Source organism: Canis lupus, chromosome 33 (genome assembly GCF_003254725.2).
Source record: "Canis lupus dingo isolate Sandy chromosome 33, ASM325472v2, whole genome shotgun sequence".
NCBI classification, from domain to species: domain Eukaryota; kingdom Metazoa; phylum Chordata; class Mammalia; order Carnivora; family Canidae; genus Canis; species Canis lupus.
The window spans coordinates 25057005-25081861 of record NC_064275.1 but is presented as its reverse complement, the minus strand read 5'-3'; the positions used below and the strand labels follow the sequence as shown (position 1 = coordinate 25081861).

The window sequence follows — 24857 nt, the reverse complement described above, 5'->3', positions numbered from 1 at the left end:
TGTTTTGAAATTTTATTTTACTCTAGGATTTGTCAATTCATTGTGGGGGAGTTTTCCTTCAACTATTAAAAAAATTTCAAATATATAGGAAAGGTGAAAGGACATATATAATGAACACCCAAATGTACTCTACCTAGATTCAAAAGTTAACATTTTTCCACTTTTCTCTCTCCCCCTCTCTCCACATGCATGCACACACATATACACACATGCACACACATTTTTGCCAAACCACCTGAAAATAAGTTGCTGTTATCATGACACCTCGTCCCTAAGTACTTCAGCATGTATTTCCTAAAACTAAAAACATTTTCCTTTGTAACTGCAATAACATTATCTCACCTGAGAAAACAAAAAAAATTTTCTGATACCATGTAATATGATTTTTGTGTTCAAATTTATCCAATTGTCCCCAAAATGTCTTCTATTAAAAAAAATTTTTTTTAACTTTTGTTCCTGCTAGGTATTATATGTAAATTTTTAACTTTTGTACCAGGATCCCTTTAAGGTCAATTTGTTATTTTGGTTGGTAAGTCCTTTTACACTCTTTTAATTTGGAAAAGTCCTCTCAACTTTGTCTTTTGGAAGACAGTCTTAAATCTCAAGGAAATTATATTCTGATTTGTTCATGTATTCATTTGTTCGTCCATTTCTTCAATAAGCATTTGTTGATTATGCACAATTTGCCAGCAAGGGAGCTTAAGCATCACCTGGACCACTTATTTAAATAGTTCTTAAACATTTTGCTCAGTAGAATAAGCTGTGATGGCTGTTAAATCTGTAAATCTGCACTATAAGAATGGCAGCCACCAGCCACATGTGGCTATTTAAATTTAATCAAAATAGAATAAAATTAATAATTCAGTTCTTCAGTCCCATTAGCTACATTTCAAGTGCTCAGTAGTCACATATGGTTAGTAGCTACCCTATTGGACAACACGGCAGAGAACATTTCCATCTGCATAGAAAGTTCTATCCGGGAGCATTGCTATACTGGCTGCTGCACATCTGACTTAAGTGAGGGGTGTGTCTGGAATTCACACCCTTAACACATCACCCATCTGATTCTTATGTACTGGGATTATTGAGTGCGAAAGAGGGATCATGGCAGAGAGCTCTATACCCTTAATAGCCTGAATCAGGAGGCAGGTAAGAAGTTGCAGGTGAGAATATCAAGGAGATTCAGGGTCCGGGAGAAGATAAATGAAGGTGTCAAAGCCAGAGGGGGAATTGAGCAGAGGGAAGGACTGTGAGGGCAGGACTGAGATGGAACAGAATAGGAACAGGCAAGAGGACATCTTTCAGATGCAAGAGTCCAGCTACTGGACCTCTTAACATACAGTTGAACATTCACTTAGGCTCCGGCTATGTTCTGGATTGATCACTGCAGAGAAGGAGAGACTAGAGAGCTAAGAGTCAGAACTATGGCCTGATGTAAGGCAAAGTGCGAGCAATAGTCTTGAATGCTGCCTGAAAATTAAAAACAATGCCACTTCTCATGGCAGGTCCCCCAAAGAGCTCTTGCCAGAGCAAATGTGGCATTTCAGCTGTGCAGTGGGACCCTTGCCATTCAAAATATGGTATTTGCTTCGAGGGGCGGGGGAAGCCATTAAACACATTCCAATATTAGCAGGGCCTGTGCCCTGGCCGGGGGAGTATGCTCATGTGCTTTCTATTCATAAACAACACTCATGAATAAAGATGGAGTCTGGATGACTCAGAGTCCCCTACTGGTTTCTAGGTGGGAAAGAAGAGGCAGATCGCAAATGGAATAAGGCTATGCGAAAGAAGCTACCAGCAGCAATGGCCAACTTCGTATTTACCAGCCTGGTTCCGTCACAAAGTTGAGACTAGTTTCTGGGAAGGGAAAAGCAGGTCTAGCTAGTTCTGTGTGTTCTGTGTGTAGTGAGAACTCTGCCCCAGCCCCAGGGATATGTCTGGGACAGTGGTGATGGATTCTAAGCCCAATCATTTCTTATCCTTCAGCATCATAAAGAATGGTTCTTAGGAACAGTGCTCTTGAAGCTGAAACATTTGCGGTAGAGCCCTATTGCTCTCCAGGGCTTTGAAGTTATTTGATGGTATCCCTTTAAGAGAAAATAAAAACAATGCACACAGGCAACAAAGATGCTATTTCTTTTGTTTGTTTGTTTGTTTGTTTTTTAATGATGCTATTTAAAGATCTTTTGCCAAGCTCTGGAGCCACCCCAATTAAGTGACTTTGAGAGAGGTCATGTACTGAGCAGAAAGACACAAGTAGGTGGAGACCACTCTTTGGAGGAATTTGGCAGTAGAGGAGAGAAGAAAGATAAATATATCCTACGGTCATAAAAAATCACATCTGAACCTTTTGTTGTATATCTAGGGGAAATTGTTCCCACTGAGATAAAGGGACATCCCCCAAATTCTTGATTGTCTGTTATTGCTGGGTAAGCAGTGTGACAATTGTCCTGGTTTGCCTGGGACTCTCTTGGTTTTAGTTCTGAAAGTTCTAGATCCTGGGAAACCTCTTTGTTGCAGACAAACTTGGATACTTGATTGGTCATCTTAGGTTGTAGCTAGTTGGTCTTGCCTTAAGATGATCAAATTATATATATTTATATATATAAATTATATATAATTATATATAATATAATATAGATTTTATATAAAATATTATATATATATATCTCACTGGTTATCTTATGACATAAGATGCCTCGTTCTCCTAATCTCTGCTCTAGTGCAGTGACTGGATCTTTATCCTTCACAGCATTTGTCTGACTTTCCTAGACTGAGTGACTTTTATACATTTTGAATGTCAGGAAGAAAGAATAAGATTTTAGTGCCTACTATGTTTTTATGTGACATCTCACTTAATCCTCACAAAGGCCATGTGATGTGGGTATTGCCCTTTCCACTTTCAGTGGAACACAAAGAGGCCTAAGTTTGTCTGGTTTCAAGCTGTACTCTGCAATATCATGCTGTGTCCCTCAGAGACCCACAGAGACATGTGGAACAAATCATGCCCATGACTAGAACCCATCAGGGGAGAGCCTCTCTTTCTCCAGTTGGGGCACAGACTATACCAATAATCTTTCCAGATGGTAGAGGAGCTGGACGTTCTTCATTCATAGGAAGTTCATAAGAAGCACCTTTGTCCCCACGATGATTTTTTTTTTTTTTGGTCCTCCTCTGGGCCACATCCCATACTGTGCCCCATATGAATAGAGGAAATATGAAAAGTATCCAGGCCCCATGGTTTTGCATTTGAGGTAGTACAAATATGAAAGTAATTTTTTAGGGTTAAAATCTGTAATATAATACAAATTATGAGATTTAAATGGAAAACCAACTAAATTAAAGCATGTACATTATAGAAACTCTTCACTGTGGAGAAACTTGACAAAACTCTATGCCTGAAACAATGTATATTTATCCAGGTGCCATTTCTTCCTTTAGTTTCTATGCTTCTAAGTTCACCTTTAAATTCTTACTTCCTGTCTGAAAAAGGCAGTATACTCCCTTCTCTTAAAAATGAACTTCAATTGGGGGCAGCCCTGGTGGCTCAGCGGTTTAGCAGGGCATGATCCTGGAGACCCGGGATCAAGGCCCACGTCGGGCTCCCTGCATGGAGTCTGTTTCTGCCTCTCTCTCTCTCTGTATCTCATGAATAAATAAATAAAATCTTTAAAAAAGAATGAACTTCAATTGAGTCTATGGTCAAAACACTCTCCCCAAAATGTATTTTAAAAGTTTCCTGGATAGAGGAGACTGCAGTCAAACTACTATAATTTAGACTTCAATAGTTTTAAAAATCTACACAGAACTAGATTGTACTGGATGCAGTTTAAGTGGAATATAAGTAGATGGAAGAACCAGGTACATGAGTTTAAGGGATAGATATTTCTTTACTGAAATAGGGGATGATTTAGATCCTAGCAAGGGAGAAACATTGGATGCAGGTTGTGGTGCTATGTATCTTTTCACTCAGAAAGGAGTAAGTCAGTAAGAAAAGGCAAGTCAGCTAGAACAATGGCCCGTAAAGTGTGATACCCTGACCCACAATGTCAGTGTTACCTAGGAACTGGTTAAAAAAGTAAACTATTGGACTGTACCAAATCAAACCTACTGAATCAGAACTACTGTATCCAGCTGATTTTGTTGTACACTTAAGTTTAAGAACCACCGAGCTAGAAGCTGGTTGATTTTGTGCTCCCAGTCACAAAGGAACTACTACCCAGTTAGATAGGAAGGCCTTGAGGAAAGGCCTGAAAGGGCAGTGAGCACTTTTATCCATTTCTTTCCATCCCCACTAAAGCACCATCACCACTCATCCAGTCTGGTGCAAAAGACTATATAATCAGTCTCGGGATCCCTGGGTGGTGCAGCGGTTTAGCGCCTGCCTTTGGCCCAGGGCGCAATCCTGGAGACCCGAGATCGAATCCCACGTCGGGCTCCTGGTGCATGGAACCTGCTTCTCCCTCTGCCTGTGTCTCTGCCTCTTTCTCTCTCTCTCTCTCTCTCTCTCTCTCTGTGTGACTATCATAAATAAATAAAAATTAAAAAAAAAAGAATGTTCTTAAAAAAAAAATCAGTCTCACCCCTCCATTGGATGCTCTGTAATCTATATTCACTAGCAGAAAGAGTGATTTCAACGACTTTTTAAAAATTTTAGTTAGTTAACATAGTTACAATAACATATTGGTTTCAGGAATAGAATTCAATGATCACCAGGTACATAAGTGCTCATCACAGCAAGTGCCCTCCTTAATCCCCATCACCCATCTAGCTCATTCCTCACCCAGGTCCCTCCATCAACCCTCAGTTTGTTCTCTGTTATTAAGAGTCTCGGGATCCCTGGATGGTGCAGCGGTTTAGTGCCTGCCTTCGGCCCAGGGCGCGATCCTGGAGACCGGGGATCGAGTCCCACGTCAGGCTCCCGATGCATGGAGCCTGCTTCTCCCTCTGCCTATGTCTCTGCCCCCCTCTCTCTCTCTGTGTGACTATCATAAATAAATTAAAAAGAAAAAAAGTCTCTTATGGCTTGTTTCCCTTTCTCCTTTTTTTTTTTTTTTTGAGCCCAAATGTCCATCAACTGATGAATGGATAAAGAAGATGCTATACATGCACACACTCACAGGAATATTAGCCATCCAAAAACGAAATCTTGCCATTTGCCATGATGTGGATGGAGCTAGAGAACTTTATGCTATGCAAAGCAAGTCAATCAGAGAAAAGACAAATAAATACCATATGATCTCACTCACATGTGGAATTTATAAAGATTTCAACAACTTTTAACACTAGGTCTCTATTCCCACTTAGAATCTCCATTGGATTCCCATCACAAAGCATAAACTCTGACATCCTTATCTCGTGGCCACAAAGCCCTGCATGAGTGTCCTCTGCTGGCCTCCTTTATCTCACCTTTCCCTTGAGCACTTAGCTCTAGCACTGTCACTTATTCCTGTGTAGGGCCTTTGCACTTGTTCTTTCTATCAAAATTCTCCCCTCACTCTGTGTTATGGGCTCCTTCTTGCTGTTTAGATTCCAGCTTCTTTGTTACCACCACAAAGAGGCCTTATCTGACACCCCCTAATATAAAGTAAATTAATGAACACTCTCATATGTTAGCGAAGTAATTTTTGACAAGTTAATCTCCCTAAAGCTAATTTATTCACCCATAAAGTGGAACTCATAATAACCGATACAATTATGACAAATGAGATAAAGTAGGGAAAGGGTCACTCAATTGTTAGCCCTTCCCCCATGAGGAAGGTCCTGCCATGGTCACTTCCATGTCCGGGTGTTTATGTCTTCCCATAGTATCACTCCTGCAACTCTTGACTGGCCTTTCAGTGTTCAGTTTCCCCCTCACTCCAATGTATCTTATATTCCACTGCCAGCTTAATAATCTTCAAAGCCCATTTAAGAAAAAAGTCTTACCTTACTCCTTTAAGAATGTGAGTCCCCCTGAAATAGCCCCACCATGGCACCTTGTATTCACCACATTCATTCCTTAAGCTCTTAGGAATTCAAACAGCACTGCACCCAGGCTGGAGGACCTTTCAAATGCCATAAAGGCAGATCGAGGCATCTTGGTTTTCTTTTCTTTTTTTTTTTTTTAAAGATTTATTTATTTATTTATGATATATATATATATATATATATATATATATATAGAGAGAGAGAGAGAGAGAGAGAGAGAGGCAGAGACACAGGCAGAAGGAGAAGCAGGCTCCATGCAGGGAGCCCGACGTGGGACTCGATTCCGGGACCCCAGGATAGGGCCCTGGGCCAAAGTCAGGCACCAAACCGCTGAGCCACCCAGGGATCCCTGCATCTTGGTTTTCTATGCACAGGTTTGTCATGTTTATTGTTAACCTACATACATTATTCTGTTCATTAAGGGAAGAAAGGTGTCAGTTGAGATTGGCTTCTCTCTTGTGATGTGCTGCAGAGTTGGTACGCCCTAGGGGAAGTTGCTGGGATGGTGTGCTTGGGCACGAAGGCCATCAATGGAGCAAGAGTTATGTGGCCAGGGGAGTGTGTTCAGGCAGGAAAGGAACTCTGACTGGAATATCAAGAAAGAACAAAAATGCTCCCCAAGGAATGTACAAAATAGTTTCTTGGAGACTGAGAGACTGAGTACAGCTAATGTGCTACTAGCATTCAATGTTTACTCAATGGATTGAATGGAATGCAACTGAATAGAATCCCAAAGAAAGCAGCGTTTTGAAAGAGCTGTGAGAGCAATTTGAAACAAATTTAGGAGAAAAGTGTAATAATGTCAAATGTATGCTAATTTAGGACTTTTTTTTCTTTTTAGAGATAGATAGTGCACACACACGTGGATGTGGTTAGGTGGCAAAGGGAGAGGGAGTGAGAAAACCCCAAGCAGACTCTACACTCATCACGAGCCTGATGTGGGGCTCAATCCTGGGACCCTGAGACCATGACCTGAGTAGAAATCAAGAGTCCAAAGCCTAACTGACTGAACCACCTGGGCGCCCCACTGGGGCTTTTTTTTTTTTTTTTTTTTAAGGAAGAAAGAGAAATGTTATTAGGTGAATGTAGCCTTTCACTGAATGGAGAAGACTTCTGCAGGCTGGAGTTATAATAGATACTCTGCTGCCGGAATTGTTTTCAGGAGGTTATATTATTTATCCTAAATCCTTGCAGTCATAAATCAAAAATCTGGACCAAGTACATAACCATAAATCCTCTGCCCTGGAGCTTCTGAATCTTCAACATATGTAGGAATCACCTGGGCAATCTTTTTAAAACGTGGATTCTGATCTGGTAGGACTGGGGTGGGGCCCAAGAGTCTTCCCATATAATACAAGCTCCAGACAATGTTGATGGTCCAATGACCCCCCCTTGGAAAGAAAAATGTCTAGTTTAATCTCCTCATTTCCTACAAGAGAAACTGAGGCCCAGAGAAGTGAAGTGTCTTGCCCCTGCTTCTCACCTTGATGTAATAGTGAGATATCTGTGGAAACCACAACGCCACACAGAGCTACCTGTGTAGTGGTGGTGGCCAAGGGCATGTGGGCAGCATAGATGGTACCAAGGGCAAAATAGGACAGAGCCTGGGAGCATGAGGAAGAGGTGGAGTCTGAGTGTCACCGGCCAGCAAGGTCATGAGAAGGCATATAGCAGGTATATTTAAATCACTGACACAAGCAGAAGAGAATGGGATTAACAGATAATAGCTTTAACATTCTTTACTATAATTTTAAAATTAGTAGGCAAACAGGGTTGATGTCAGGGAGATATTTTTAGGCAAGGGGCCCTTTCAGCACCCCTCACATGATGTCAGCAACTAACTATTTTGCCTCCTCATGCCGCTGGCCCTGGTGATAATTATTTATTTCTGAACTTTAACTTTAGTGGAAGTGACAAGGTCAAGAGGTAAAGTTCAGAGATATTCTTTAACTCTTCATCTGTTACCTAGCCTTAATTCGTTATTTTAATGACATATTGTTAAGTTGTTCCCTTGCTATGGCCGTATTTAATTCCAAGGAAAGAAAACGTATAAAGTTAAATACTTAAGTAATCCCTTTGCCTTGAGATTTTAACACAACCAGCTGGCTGATGATAATTCCCACATCTGGGTCCATAATCCTGGGCTTCTGGGCTGTTATTCCAGTATTTTCATTATACCCTAGTTAATTCTCATATCTGGTGCTTCTGTTACTAGTATCAGTATTTTAGATTACTGTTTTGTATTGGCCAAGTGCTAATTAGCCAGATTATCTAGGGGTAGCTGTGAGTCAGCCCATCTGTTTGGTTATCCTAAACCAACACGCCCCAGTCTCACTAGGACAGCATCCCAGCATATACCTTGAAGATGCTGTGGAAACCCTGACAAAATGGAATGAAGTTAGGCAATTATACACAATGCATTATGCCTAGCAAACCAGCATAAATAGAACCTAGCCATCAACAGCACAGTTATGGGATATGTCTGGAGGTTACAGAGGCAGGAAGGAAGGAATCCAGGAGTTAGGGTATCTGGGTAGGTCTCCTTTTACTTGGCATTGGTGGCTTTAGCCTGTACACCGCAAAGTTCAGACTGTACAGAATGCCTTTTGCTGCATAGGCCACTTCCTAGGGTGTCCTTAGCTGAACTATGAACATTAAAGCAAGGCCCAGAGGGAAACAAGAAAATAAGCACTGCCTCCCCCCCTTATCCCTGTCAATTTGTGCATGCAACACTATGCAGTTATTTCAAAAATTAGAGATCTACATTTTAAAGCTTTCGACACTTCAAGTATCATTAATCATTTTCCTGTCGTCCCTCTGGATGTGCAAGCTTCAAGTCTGTAATAATTTTTGGTTTGCATGCAAAAGCCTGTATACGTTTTTCAACTTGTAAAATACTTTCACTTCTATTCCATGGGTGCATTTTGGATTCAAGGGATTTGGGGAGGAGAGAACCACATTTAGGGAATACTGTTAGGAAAAAAAAAAAAAAAACAGGTCTTAAGCTCTACAGACAGTTTAAATAGTACATGCAGTAAATACAACCATGCTACGTTAACCGGTAGTGTGACACGGGATGGAATTGAAGGTACATAAAATTGTATGTATGCAAGAATGACTTGCAGTTACACAGCAAATGCTGATTGTTGAAAAGATCACAGCATTTGGACATTAAAAAATAGAAATCCTGGCTTCTAGCCCTTCCACCTATTTTCTCACCAACCCCTCCCCAAGACCCCCCCGCCCCATCCCTACTGTGTAACTTTAGAGATCTCACATAGCCACTGCAGTTGGTTGTAAAGAAAGAACGTAAGCTGTCCGAAAGCAGGTAATTTCCTCCTGCTCCAAGATTTTAGATTTAAAACAAGAGTTTACATATGGCTGGGTCTCATTCTCAGAGCCAAGGGCTTTCTCCACCACATGTGACTAATTTGCTTAACAATCTTCTTGCTCAGGGCAAAAAGGTGATGCTCAGCTCAGCCTCCACCTCCGTGTTCGCCACTCCCGTCCCCTCGGTGCACCGCACCGGCTCTCGTTTGAAAAGCTTACCTTAAGGGCCCGGGCTGAGTCAGCATCTGCTGCACCTGTGTCCCTGGATTGTGAGCAAGCAGATCGCAGGAAGAGGCTGGGGGGCATCAGCTGCAGCAGAGGACAGAGTTCTGTTGAGGAGGCAGGGGAAGCAGAGAAAACTTCAACAGAAATAGTTCAAGTGTTTCGAAGTTAAAAATAAAACTATATCACAAGGGGCAATGTGACCAGGCTCAGCTTACGATTTTTTCTTTCCCCCGTCTTTATCAACACTTGGTCTCTACTGCAGTAGCATTTAGCAGGGGGAGCCGGAAGGGAAGTGAGCTTTTATATCAATAGGCTTTCCTTCCCTTGAGGAAGGGGGGAAAATCCATTCAAGAAGGATCACTTTCAAGGCCAGGATCTTGTGCGTGCGGTCAGCAGATCCAGCTGTGCTCACTGTGGCCGGTGCAGCCCTCGGGCCAGGCGGCTGCTCTAATTATAACCATGCTTTTCACCTAAACCCATCACTGGCTGAAGCAGCAACTTGTGCAAGTGACATGCGGTCCTGTTTCTGTTTCTCCTATTTCTTGTCATGACAAGTAAGTGGCTGTCCTCTCCTGGCCCTCTCCTCTCCCCCCGGGGCTGGGGAAGGGAGGGTTTGTAATCAGAAGTCAGGCACAGAGGAAGTCCCGTGTGAGGGAATTAGAGGAGTAGGACTTAGCTTTCACATAGTCCAACCTCCTTTTTTTTTAGAGGAGGGGCTAGAGGTTTAGAGAAATACACTGTCCATCCAAGGTCACACAGCTGGCTAGTGCGGGAGCCAGAGGAAAGACTCAGTTCTTTTTTTTTTTCTTTCTTTCTTTTTAAAGATTGTTGAGAGAGAGATGGGGAGAGAGAGGGTGAGAGAGTGGGAAGGGGGTTAGAGGGACAGGGAGCGAGAGAATCCTAAGCAGACTCCATCGCCCACCCCCAGCACAGGGCCAACACCAGGCTCCATCTCACGAGCTTGACGTCATGACCTGAGCCAAAACCAACAGTCCACTGCTTAACCGACTGTGCCACCCAGGCACCCCAAGACTTTCCAACTTTTAACTCTGAGTCTTTACCTCCTCTTCAAATTCAGCTATCTCCTGAAGACAGAGAATATATAATCCTAGCTTTGCTGATCCGTGTGTGACCGAGTTACTTAACCACTCTCGACCTCAGTTTTCTCAGTTGTGGAAAGGGGATGAAAATACTTGGTGTGACTGTGTTAATAAGCTAACACACGGATGCATTCCTATGTAGAGCACATGAGTGATGCCCAGCACGTACCAAGGATTCACCAATGCTGCTATTTGAATGTATGGACTGAATTCTGGTGCAATTAACAGATGCTGAATTACCTCTTTCCTCTAGATTCTTCTATGCATATGTGTCTATGTGGATAAGCTCATTTGGGGTGAACAATTAGCAGTGGAAAATTATAAAAATTTTACATATTGATCTTCTATCTGGAAACATTGCTGGACTTGTTTATTAGTTCCAAGAGTCTTCTAATGGATTCCGTAGGATTTTCTATGTACAAAACCATGCCATCTGTGACGAGAGGTATCTTTACTTCTTCCTTTCTAATTCAGATGCCTTTTATTTCCTTTTCTTGCCTGATTGCACTGCCTAGAATTTTCAGCACCATGTCGAACAAGCGTTGTGAGAGTGGCCGTCCCAAATTTGTTTCCTGTGTTTGATCTTTAGGGGAGAAGCCTTCTGTCTTTTGCCATTAGGTGTGCTGTTACCCGTGGATTTTTTGTAGATGGCCTGTATCAAGTTGAAGACGTTGGAGAGCTCATCCTGATTTGTTAAGTGCCCGTCTCATGAAAGGGTGAGGAATTTTGTCAAGTGCTTTTCCGTGCCTGTTAAGATGATCCTGTGGTTTTTGTCCTTTATTCTATTAATATAGTATATTACCTTAATTATTTTTGTATGTTGAATCCACTTTGCGTTCCTGGATCAACCCCACGTGGTCTGGTATATAATCCTTTTTATATGTGCTAGATTTGGTATTCAAGTATTTTGTGGAGGAATTTTGCATCCTTATTCTTAAGGGCTATTACCCTACAATTTTCTTTATGATGTCTTCACTCAGTTTTGGTATCAGGGAAATGTAGTCTCATAGACTCAGGAAGTGTTCTCTTCCAGGTTTTTTGGAGAGTTTGTGAAAGATTACTGTTAATTATTTAAATATTTGGCAGAATTTAGCAGTGAGGCCATCTAGGCCTAGACTTTTCTTTGTGGGAACTTTTGTTCTAAAGATTTTATTTATTCACGAGAGATATATAGAGAGAGGCACTGAGCCACCCAGGTGCCCCTCTTTGTGGGAAGTTTTTGATTAGTTAACTCAATCTCTTTACTTCTTAAAGAATCTTAAAGAATGTCTTTACTTCTTTATTCTATTTATTTATTCATTATCTATTCACAACATTTCTATTTCTTGTTGAGTCAAATTTGGCATTTTGTATCTTCCTAGGAATTTGTTTAATCTGTTATCTAATTTGTTTTACAAATTATAAAAATCACACAAGTAGGGACACCTGGGTGGCTCAACAGTTAGGTGCCTGCCTCCTCCCTGTGAGGAGCCTGCTTCTCCCTCTGCCTATGTCTCTGCCTCACTCTCTCTCAATCTGTGTCTCTCATGAATAAGATAAATAAGTCTTTAAAAGAATTACACAATTATTCATAGTATTCCTTCATAGTGCTTTTTATTTCTGTAAGGTTAGTCATTATATCTCATCTTTGATTTATTCTAGTAATTTGAGTTTTCATCTCCTTTTTCTTGTCAGTTTATCATTTTGTTGATCTTTTCAAAGAACTAGCTTTTTTTTCCTTTCACTTATTTAAATATTTTTTATTTGGGTATAGTTGACACATAATGTTACATTGATTTCAGGTGTACACCATAGTGATTATCCCAGGACTTCTCTTTCTGTAACTGTCAGCTTGTATCGCCCACTCTCCACTCATTTTGCTTGTATCCCTCCCCCCTCCCCTCTGGCAATCATCAGCTTGTTCTTGTATCTATAGGTCTTATTTGCTTTTTGTTTATTTATTCATTTGTTTGGTTTTTTAAGATCCTACATATAAATGAAATCGTGTAGTATTTGTCTTTTGTGATAACATGGATGAGCCTAAAGGGTATTATGCTAAAGGAAATGTCAGACTGAGAACGAACAAGCTTCTGATTTCATTGATTTACTGTGTTGTTTTTCTATTCTCTTATTTATTTCTGCTCTAGATTTCATTTTCTTCTTTCTGCTTGCCTTGGACTTGGTCTGCTTTTTTTTTTCTAGTTTCTAAAGGTATAAATTTATTGGTTTGAGGGCAAATCATTTTTTTTTTAAGATTTTATTTATTTATTCATGAGAGACACAGAGTGGGGGGAGGCAAAGACACAAGCAGAGGGAGAAACAGGCTCCATGCAGGGAGCCCGATGTGGGACTCAATCCCGGGACTCCAGGATCAGGCCCTGGGCTGAAGGTGGCGCTAAACCCCTGAGCCACCCGGGCTGCCCCATTTGAGGGCAAATCTATGGAGACTGTAAAAGGATCAGTGGTTACTAGGAGTTGGGGAGAGATAGGGATAAGTGGGTAGAACACAGAGTTTTTAGGGAAGTGAAATTATCCTGTATGATACTATAATGAGGGATACATGTCATTATACATTTGTCAAAATTCATATAATGTACAACACCAGGAGTAAGCCCTAATGTAAGCTATGGACTTTAGGTGATGATGTGTCAATGTAGGTTCATCAATTGTAGAAAATGTACTCCTCTTGATAGTGGGGGAGGCTACATATCTGTGGGTGCAGCAAGTATATTGGAGATCTCTATACTTTCTACTCAATTTTGCTGTGAGCCTAAAACTGCACTAAAAAATAATATTTAAAAAATCAAAGTAGAAAAAGAGACAAAAAAAAAAAAATCCTGGTCTAAAGGCCAACGTGTCTCTCGTAGGTCTGTAGTCTTGCCCTGAAAAATCCCTCTGCAATGACCCAGAATGTGATGGGTAACAGAGATGGGCAAACCTGCTACTGCTACCAGCTTTGTTAATTTTCCCCAGTAAATATTGATCCAGTTATTATTATTGTTGTACAATGCACTACCAGGTTATTCACCTAATTTCTTCCATGATTTATTAATTACTTAGAAAGGTACTCTTTGGGATCCCTGGGTGGCGCAGCGGTTTGGCGCCTGCCTTTGGCCCAGGGCGAGATCCTGGAGACCCGGGATCGAATCCCACATCAGGCTCCCGATGCTTCTCCCTCTGCCTGTGTCTCTGCCTCTCTCTCTCTCTCTCTCTCTGTGACTATCATAAATACATAAAAAAAAATTAAAAAAAAGAAAGGTACTCTTTAATTTCTAAATGGAGAGATAAGTTGAAGTTACTTCTAATTAAATTGCCTTATGATTTATAAAATGCTTATATGTTGATTCATCAGAGCTTGTTAAGATATGTTTTGTGGTCTAGTACATGATCATTATGTGCTTGAAAATAATGTGTATTCTCTACCAGTTGGATGAAGATATTTACTTACTTCTCGTAAGTCAAGCTTATTAACTGTGTAAACACCTTTCCTATGCATGCTGAATTTTAATGTTTGACTTAGCAATTAAGTGTTGTATTAAAATACTACATTATGATTATATGTTGGTTTCATTTCCCCAAGAATTTTGCTAAATTTTCTTTATGTCTTGATAATATGTTGTTAAATACATACAAATTCAGAATTATGGGATGCCTAGGTGGCTCAGCGGTTGAGCGTCTGCCTTGGGCCCAGGGCATGATCCTGGAGTCCTGGGATCGAGTCCCACACCGGGCTCCCTGCATGGAGCCTGCTTCTCTCTCTGCCTGTGTCTCTGCCTCTCTCTCTCTGTGTCTCTCATGAATAAATAAATAAAATCTTTAAAAAAACAAATTCAGAATTATTATGTTTTTCAGGTTAATTGTTCCTTTTGTCCTTGTTTGATATACTTTTACTTCTAACAAAGTGTTTTGCCTTAAAGTTTAACCTGATAGATATTAATGTAATTATGCCAGCTTCCTTTCTACTTAAAAAATGGTTATTGACTTGACAATCCATTTTTTAAAAAACATAACCTTTTGCAATTATAAATTTCTTTCTAAGTACTGACTTAATTTCATCTCCTAAGTTTTGGTATGTTGTGTTTTTGTTTTCATTCATCTGATTATTTCCTGATTTTCCTTGTGACTTTGTCTTTACCTATAGGTTATTTAGGAGTGTGCTTTTTAACATCCATGTATTTGGGGATTTTATGAATTTCCTGAATTTTCTGCTATTGATTTTTATTTTCATTCTATTGAGTTTAGAGAACATAATTTATGATTTCAGCCCTCTTAAATTTATTATTTTGTGGCCTCAAAAGCCTTTTATCCACAACATCTCCTATGTCCTTTATTCAATTCTTAGATACTTATGTATTTTTCATTGAGAGGTATTTATTTATTATGTTTTATTTTATTATTGATTTGAGAAATGCTATTAATTTTAGAGGTTGATCATGTCCTGGAAAATTTGCAGAACAGTAATTCTAAAAGTAATTCTAAATGTTGATTTTGTCGATTTACCTAGATGATCATCTCATCTTCAAAAAGTGTTTTATTTCTTTCTATGCCAGTTCTTACATTTCTTAGTACTTATGGACTAATACTATATTAAAACTAATGGTGATTTTCCTTTAAATTTTGAGTAAAAATATCTTTTAGAAAACCCCAGTTCCTAAAGATTAGAAACAAAATGAGTTTTTATCCTGTTCCCATTAAAGGTGGATGGCCAGTTCCTACCCCTGATGCTGACTCTCTTTTAAAAGTCTAAGATAGGAATACTATTCAGCTATAAAAAAGAATGAAATCTTGCCATTTGTAACAACATGGATGGACCTAGAGAGTATAATGCTGGGTGAAATAAGACAGAGAAAGACAAATACCATATGGTTTCATGCCTATGTGAAATTTAAGAAACAATCAAAGGGAAAATAATGAGAGAGAGAGAGAGAGAGAGAGAGAGGGAAAGCAAGAGGCTGATTCTTAATTCCAGAGAACAACCTGATGGTTACCAGAGGGAGGGGGAATGGGTTAAATAGATGATGGAGATTAAGGAGTGCATTTGTGGTGATGAGCACAGGGTGATGTATGGAACTGTTAAATTACTATATTGTACACCTGAAACAAATATAACACTGTATGTTAACTAACTAGAATTAAAATAAAAACTTGAAGTATTCTCCTCTAAGATTTTTATGGTTTCATGTCTCACATTTAAGTCTTTAATGTATTTCAAATTTCTTTTTGTATATGGTGTAAGAGAGTGGTCCACTTTCATTCTTCTGCATATTACTGTCCAGTTTTCCCATCACCATTTTTTAAAGACACTATCTTTTTCCTATAGGATATTCTTTCCTGCCCTGTTGAAGATTAATTGAACTTATAGTTGTGAGTTCATTTCTGGGTTTTCTATTCTACATATCTATTTTTGTGCCAGTACCAGACTGTCTTGATCACTACAGCTCATCATATAACTTGAAGTCTGGAATTGTGATGTTTCCAGCTTTGCTCTTCTTTTCAAATTTGCTTTGGCTATTTGTGGTTCCATATAAATTTCAAGATTATGTGTTCTAGCTCTGTGAAAATTACAGTTGGTATTTTGATAGGGATTGCATTATTTTTTTTAAAGATTTTATATATTTATTCATGAGAGACACAGAGACATAGGCAGAGGGGAAGCAGGCTCCCCACAGAACACAGCGGCCAAGTGGGACTCAATCCCAGGACCCCGGGATCACGACTGGAGCCGAAGGCAGATGCTTAACCTACTGAGCCATTCAGGTGCCTGATAGGAAATGCATTAAATATGTTGATTGCTTTGCGTAGTATAGACATTTAAACAATATTTGTTCTTTTAATCCATGAGCATGGAATATATTTCCATTTCCTTGTGTCATCTTCAATTTCTTTCATTAGTGTTTTATAATTTTCAAAGTACAGGTCTTTCATCTCTTTGGCTAGGTTATTCCTAGGTATCTTATTATTTCTGGTGCAATTGTAAATGGGATTGATTTCTTACATTCTCTTTCTGCTGTTTCATTGTTGGTGTATAGAAATGCCACAGGTTTCTGCAGCTTGTTTTTGTGTCCTGCAGTGACCTAACTGAATCTGTGTATCAATTGTAGCGATTTTTTGGTAGAGAACACAGGTAGTAATCTTTTTGACAGTGGCATAGCAACTTCTTTCTAGATGTCTCTTGAGGCAAGGAAAACAAAACAAAAATAAACTATTAGGTCTTCATCAAAATAAAAAGCTTCTGTCCAGTAAAGGAAGAAATCAATAAAACTAAAAGGCAATCCACTTAATGGGAGAAGATATTTGCAATTGATATATACTTTGGATATTAATCCTTTATCATATAAAGAATTTATAAAACTCACCACCAAAAAAAATGAATAATCCAATTAAAAAAGTGGGCAGAAGACATGAATAGATATTTTTCCAAAGAAGACATACAGATGGTCAATGGACACATGCAAGAAGTTCAACGTCACTCATCATCAGAGAAATACAAATCATAACTACAATGAGATATTACCTCACACCTGTCAGAATGGCTAAAATCAACACAAAAAACAACAGGTATTGGTGAAGATGCAGAGAAAGGGGAAGCCTCTTGCACTGTTGGTAGGAATGGAAACTAGTGCAGCCACCCTGGAAAACAGTATGGTGGTTCCTCAAAAAGTTAAAAATAGAACTACCCTATGTCCCAGCAATTGCACTACTAAGTATTTATCCAAAGGATACAAACATAATGATCCAAAGGGATGCATGCATATATACATATGTATGTATGTATATATCTATACATATATACATATATACACATATACAGTGAAATATTACTCAACCATCAAAAATGAAAACTTACCATTTGCAACAGTGGGTGGAACCAGAGGGTATTATGCTAAGTGAAATAAGTCAGTCAGAGAAAGACAAATATCATATGTGGAATTTAAGAAACAAAACAGATGAACACAGTGGAAGGGAGGGAAAAATAAAATCATATATTTAAATGTATATATTTCTAAACTTACAGTATCTATTTTGAGGTTCATATATGTATGTATTTGAAATAAAATGTATAAAATATTAATTTATAAATATTGATCTTTTTCTATCTATATTTTATTAAATTGTTCTATTCAAACTTAGATATTTGATATCTTCATCAACACCCTGAGTGTTTATGATCTCTAAAACCTTCTAGTTGGCTTTAAAACAAGAAAATAGTTTATTCATTTATTTGGATAAATCATGTTATGGATACACTACAAAATTGAAAATATCTTTGTTCCTCAGCCACCCAATTAATCTCTCAAGCTGTTTTGTTCAATAAGGTAGCCACTATTCAGCATGGCTGTAAAGCATATGAGGTGTGACTCATTCCACTGAGTTACTGAATTTTCAACTTTATTAAATTTTAATTTTAATTTAAAAACAGATAATCCAGCTACTGATAAACTTTTTTAGTACACTCGGAACAATTTGGGTCTTCTTTTTCAATTAAATTTTATGAACTCTAAAAGCATATAAAGTATTTATGATGAAAATTTAGCATCTAGATTGAGATACACTATTAAGTATAAAGTATTCATTGGATTTCAAAGTCTTAATATAAGCAAAAGAATATAAACTATCTCGTTGGACTGTATGTGTCTGTTTAGCAAAGTGTTACAGTTTAAGATTTTAAATTCTATATTACATATACATCGTTTGATTTAATTATGTATTAAAAGTAAAGGTAAAGGCTTTAAATTTGTTAACTATTTGTGTATGCTGAAACATACATATAAAAGTAATTAAAGAAAAAACTTATAGGTGATAAAAATAAGGAAAAGATTGACCTTTGTGTGTATATATTTTAAAGATTTTATTTATTTATTTATTGAGAAAGCACAATGAGTGGGGGAAGGGGCAGAGGTTGAGTAGAGAGAGAATCCCAAGCAGACTCCATGCTACGTGGGGAGCCTGACACAGGACCGATCCCATAAACCTGAGGTGAAATCAAGAATTGGGTGCTTAACTGACTGAGCCACCCAGGTGCCCCTTTGTATATGTTTTTAGCTTTTTATATACTCTTTAATCATTATTGACTTGCTTATGTGTTTATTTGAAATATTCCTTTTAGTAAAACCATAGCAATTTTTTGCATCTAAGCTTTATACCCATATCTTGGTGTAATAACCAGTCTCTTCTAATATCTATTCCTTGTGTTTTTTAAATGGGTCTTGGAGCTATTGATTGTGTCTTCCTAATTATCTGTGCACAAGATGCAGAAGAAAGACAGCAGAGAATCATCAGGGCTTGTGAAGAGGAGAACCCTCAAAATATTAACACATATACATTGGAAAGTTCAGAAGACTATTCTGAGAAAAGATATTTTCATACAAAAGCTGAAAGAATCCATCACTAGCATAGCTTCACTATAGGGTATGTTAAAGGCCATCTGTCAGGCAGAAGGAAAATGTCACGTATCTGATTAAGGACTTGCACCTGGAATACGTAACAAACTCTTACATCTCAAAAATAAGAAAAAGTCCAATTAAAAATCTTTTAATCCTAATTAAAAGACTTGAATAAGCATTTCACCAAAGAAGATATATAAATGGTCATGTGAAGGACTATGGAGAAATTGGAATTCTCATATACCAATTGGAGATCACTAGTGCGACTATAAAATTATATAGTCACTTTGGAAAACAGTTTGGCATTTTCTTTTTTTAAGATTTTATTTATCTATTTGGGAGAGAGAGTGCACAGAGGGAGCAGGAGAAGCAGACTCCTCACTGAGCAGGGAGCCCAATGTGGGGCTTAATCCCAGGACTCTGGGATTGTGTCCTAAACTGAAGGCAAATGCTTAACTGACCGAGTCACACAAGAGTCCCTAGCATTTTCTTAAAAAGAGAGTTTAACAGCAGTTGACTAAACCGCCAACTCTTGGTTTCGGCCCAGGTCTGATCTCAGTGTTGTGAGATTGAGCCCCAAGTAGGGTACAGCACTTATGTGGAGTCTGCTTGAGTTTCTCTCTCTCCCTCTGCCCCTTCTTCCCTCCACCCTGGTGCTCACACACTCCTCTCTCTTTCTCAAATAAGCTCTTTTAAAAAATTACTCATTTAATATAAACTTAGCATATAAACCAGTAATTCTATCCTTAGGTATCTACCCAAGAGAAATGAGAACATTTATCCATTCACAGATGTGTGCACAACAATTTCTGGCATCATTGTTCATAATTGCCAAAACCTGATAACAATCCAAATCTTGTTGAATGGATATACAAATATGGTATATCCTTACAATGGAATAACATTCAGCAATAAAAAGGAATGGATTACTGATACATTTTACAGCATGGATGAACCTCAAAAATATGCTATGTTAACTGAGGTATATATATGTTGAGATTGCATCATGGACTCATGGGAACTCATTATACTATTCTGTTTTCATTTATATTTGTAATTTCTTATATAACATCAAAAATAAGTAAATACAATGTATCTTTAGCAATGATTTTCTCCAAAAGGAGACAGATACACCCTGAGAGAGAACTGTTATGAGCAGGGACTATGTTTTCCAAGATGAGTAGGTGGAAGAAGTGGAGTGGAGATTCCATAACCTCTGAATCGCTTATTAATGGTAGAAATTTTGTTCAGAAATGTGATTTTCTAGAAATATGATAGGAATGGATTAACTTCTTCCCCTGAGTTTCATAAACCATAAATAGATGATGCTAATAATGCTGTTTTCTAATAAAGTTTATAAATGTGTTACACAAATGTACTAATGTCAGGCATCAATACACACAAAACGCTAGAATGTATGGCACATCATATATACAACATAAATGTTTTCTTTTTAAAATTTTATTATTTTAGAATATTTGTCATTGAAAATGAAGTCTGTTTACTTGAAGTTGTAAACTGTATTTAACATAGGCTATATAACAACTTCATCACATTTCTAATAATCAAATCACTGCCTCTGAACCTACAGATCTTAGAATAATTAACTACCTCAGCATATCAAGTGTAAGTTAGGAAAATATTACCAATTACAATAGTTAGTTTTGTAGAAAACAAATTTAAAAACCATATTACTAATTCTTATTATTTTCCTATATAATGTGATATAGGAAATATACTTTTAAGAAAAACTCACAAAATTATAGTTTATATATAATATGTACAGAGTAAACTATACAAAAATTATACCAAACCTATTTTTAGTGACTCCTTCAGAGAACAAAGAAGGTGGAGGTAGAACTGTCAGGAATGGTCGTTAAGTAAGTACTTGGCTTAATCACTATAATTTTTTTTTTTTCATTTTAGACCCAGAGACACCTACAGGTTGAGTATCATTTTTTTTTTAAATAAATGAGACCAAGTTATATATTTCTTGTGTGATTTACTTAGAGCATACAGCTGGAAAAAACAACTGAAAACAATGTGTTAATTTTTTTTTTCTTTTTGGTGGTGACATGATGGGTATTTCTTATAGTATTCATTGTTCTTTTCTGTATTTTAAAGAATAGATTTTATTAAGACAACCAGTTATATTAACAGAAAATTTTCATGATCATATCAAAAGATGATAGAAAATTAAAAAATATATTAAAGTGATTTCTGATAAAACTTTGGTCAAGGTATAAATAGAAGGTAAATACCTTCTGTGACCTACAGAGCTCTACATCAATAAGGATATATACTTAATGAAAAGACATTAAAAAAAAGCATGGCTATTAATATAAATAAAGGTAAAAATGTCCTCTAACATAGGCACCATGCAGCCTTGTACTGGTGTACCTAGCAAATGCAACAAAATATGAAAAAGAAATAAGTAGTATAACAAAAAAGCAAATGTGTCATTATTTGTAAAAAAAATAAAAAGTACATTTTGAAAAATCCACTGGAAAAATAATATTGTATAAATTATTTCAACATGCTGGAAAAATGTAAGATTAAGATGCAACAAATAAGTGTTTTAAAGCAAATAAGAAGGCAGCCTAGGTGGCTCAGCGGTTTAGCACCGCCTTTAGCCCAGGGTGTGATCCTGGACACCTGGGATCGAGTCCCATGTCGGGCTCCCTCTGCCTGTGTCTCTGCCTCTTTCTCTCTCTGTGTCTCTCATGAATAAATAAATAAAATCCTTTATAAAAAAGTAAAAAAATAAAGCAAATAAGAAATGTAATGTTAATATTATGTTTTAATTGCTCCTATATATAAGATCCTCAAAATATACAGAATGCTTAGGAATATATCTACATGACATGTAAAACTATATGAAATAAATTATAAAAGTGTACTAAAGGGCATAAATGATCATTTCACTCATGTGGAATTTAAGAAATGAAACAGATGAACATAGTGGGGAAAAATAAGAGACAGGGATAAAACAGGCTCTTAACTAAAGAGAACAGATTGAGGATTGTTGGAGGGGAGGTGGGCAGGGGTATGGGTTAAATGGGTGATGAGATTAAGAGGGGGCACTTGTGATGAGTGTTAGGTGTTATATATAAGTGATGAGTCACTAAATTCTACTTCTGCAACTGATATTACACTATATGTTAACTAAAACTTTAAAAATTGAAACTAAAAACAGCATATTATGTTCTTGAGATAAATGACTATAAATATTAGAAAAACATTAATCTCTCCTTCCAAATAACTGCATAACTACAGTTTAATCCTAATCAAAATCTTTTTTTGTTCTTTGAACTATTTCTTTTTATTTACAGTTTGTGTTCAATGCAAATCAATTCCCAAACATGAGAAATTACTAAGAATCAAAGCATAAATACACAAACACAATATATAATCCAAAATAGATGTACAGCGTTTAGATATGAAACTAAATGGAATGTTCATTCACACACACCATAGCTAGAGTTCTGTTGAATATGGTTGTTCATATGGAGTATAGGTTCCTAAAGATGGGAAAAAATGCCTTTGATTATCAAGACTATCGTGGCTATATTAGATACTGGAGCATCTAAGCATCAGTGTATGACCACGTGAACAAAAGACGTTAGAATGTCTATTTTTTTTTAAAGATCTTAATTTATTTATTCATGAGAGACACACAGAGAGGCAGAGACACAGGCAGAGGGAGAAGCAGGCTCCATGCAGGGAGCCCGATGTGGGACTCAATCCCGGAACCCCGGGGTCACGCCCTGAGCCAAAGGCAGATGCTCAACCGCTGAGCCACCAAGGTGTCCCTAGAATGTCTATTTTTAAAAAAGCTTTCTGTGCATCTAGGCAGTTGTGAAAAGACTTACTTTCCTGAATCAAGCCCGTTTTAGGCTTAGGACTAGGTTCTAATTTCATCTTGTGCATGAAACTCCAGTAGATTTAATAGACATTCATCATCTAGACAATAGACCGTCACATATTTTTCAGACCAATCAAATTTGGGATGTGCAACATTTTCTGAGTCAATAAAATAAGGTGTGGAATTAGCAAGTGTCAGTGAAGACTTGTTTTTTCCTTGTCACACTGGATATCTAGATGCCATTTGGATTGGGTTGAGAAGATGGGGAAATATAGATGTTGGCCTGAGTCTCTTAAGGGTAGAGCTATAGAAGGGAGAATGAGATCACAAAGAGACTGGCTGTTTACTGCAAAGTACCATCAGTAGCTGTGGTAGTGGTATTAACTGAATTTGGGGAAAGTCCAGGTATTCTGGGAGGTGTTACTTGAAAGTATTGACAATAGTTGTTTGCTTTGAATAAATCTGTGTGGGTAGGAGCAGCACCAGAAGCAGCAGCCCAGTCCCAGTCTGGTCACTATCACTCTGCCCAGGTCCACTCCACTGGCACTGGTGCCTAGCACACCTCACTGGATGCCAGGGTGAGTGGAGAATCTCTGGCTTGGGGTGGGTGCAGGCAAAGTCCCTAATCGGCATCTTTTAAAAAATATATTTATTTATTTTAGAGAGACAGACAGAGCAAGGGGAGGGGTAAAGGGAGAGAGAGACAGAGAATCTCAGGCAGATTCCTTACAGAGTGTAGGGCCTCACATGTGCTGGATCCCATGACCCTGGGGTCACAAACCTGAGCCTAAATCAAGAGTCAGTCCTTTAACTGACTGAGCCCACCCAGGTGCCCCTTAATCAACATCTAAGTAGAAATTTTTAGGGACCCTACAAGTTGTTTCCAAAATTGAGAGAAGAAATTATCTAAAGATATCTGAGAATTTTTTTTTAATTTTTAATTTTAAAAGGAAGCAGAATGGGCCAGACTGACCTCTAGCATACTCTAAATAGGTAACATATGGAATGCAGCATTATTGGTGTCACAAAGGTTAATTTAGTATAGAATATAGAAAAAACACTAATGTAGTTGGAAGGTAGCATTTCCAGGCTGTAGGAATAGAACAAGTGGCCATTAGTGTACAAGCAATTAAGTTACATTCTAATTCACAAAACTAAAAAGCAATTACAGATAGATTTAAGTTTATTTCTTAACATTTATATTGAAATAATAGAACAAAAACCTTAAATGGTTAAAACAAGTTGCATCAGACTAGAATGAGTTGTAATATATATGAAAGGATTCATATACCTATTTTATTAAAAAAAAATTGTTAGGGCGTCTGGGTGGCTCAGTGGTTGAAGTGCCCTACTCTTAATTTTGGCTCAGATCATGACCTCAGGGTCATGAGATCAAGCCCTGTGTTGAGCTCCTCATTGGGTATGGAGCCTGCTTAAGATTCTCTCTCTCCCTCTGCCCCTCCCCATCCCACTCTAAAAAAAATCATTAAAAAATACTGAGAAAAAAAACAAATTCCATCATAAAATTGCATCAAAAGTATGAAAAAATAATGTCTAGAAAAGAAGGTAAAAATGTTTAAAGTGGTGAAAAATGCTCACCTTCACTAGTGATTCATAATGTGTGAATTAACACAGAAATGAATTAATTTTTCTCCCAAAAGACTGGCAAAAATTTAACTATAAATGAAGCTTTATTGTAAGTAGGGGAATACATACCATTATTTATTATTAGTGGAGGTGTAAAGTGGTACAAAATTTGAAAAGAAATTGATTAATAGCTTTCAGTTTAATAGACTTCATATCATTGAACCCAGAATTTTTACCACCAGGAATTTAAAATGTTCTATAGAATGCTGGTGAAATAATCTTCTGTATATCCATAGCTTCAAATAGGACCCAATCATTTACATTTTAAAAATTGTGGTGAAATACACACAGTATAAATTTTTCTATTTTAATCATTTACTATCTTAGTGTGCAGTTCAGCAGTGTCGAGTACATTCA

The 24857-nt window shown here is 37.7% G+C and overlaps 1 protein-coding gene across 3 annotated transcripts in view; it reads right to left on the bottom strand.

Moving 5' to 3' along the window:
* The window catches only part of FBXO40 (F-box protein 40), a 58064-nt gene that overhangs the window by 9840 nt on the left and 23367 nt on the right, over nucleotides 1-24857 (bottom strand). For 2 of the 3 annotated variants that reach the window (XM_025475802.3, XM_025475791.3), the window contains one exon: nucleotides 9520-9629. The gene's annotated coding sequence lies outside the window, so the exon portion shown is untranslated. Of the gene's footprint in view, nucleotides 1-9519; nucleotides 9630-9740; nucleotides 11613-24857 lie in introns of those variants that run through there. The other variant, XM_025475780.3, reaches the window with a different exon arrangement.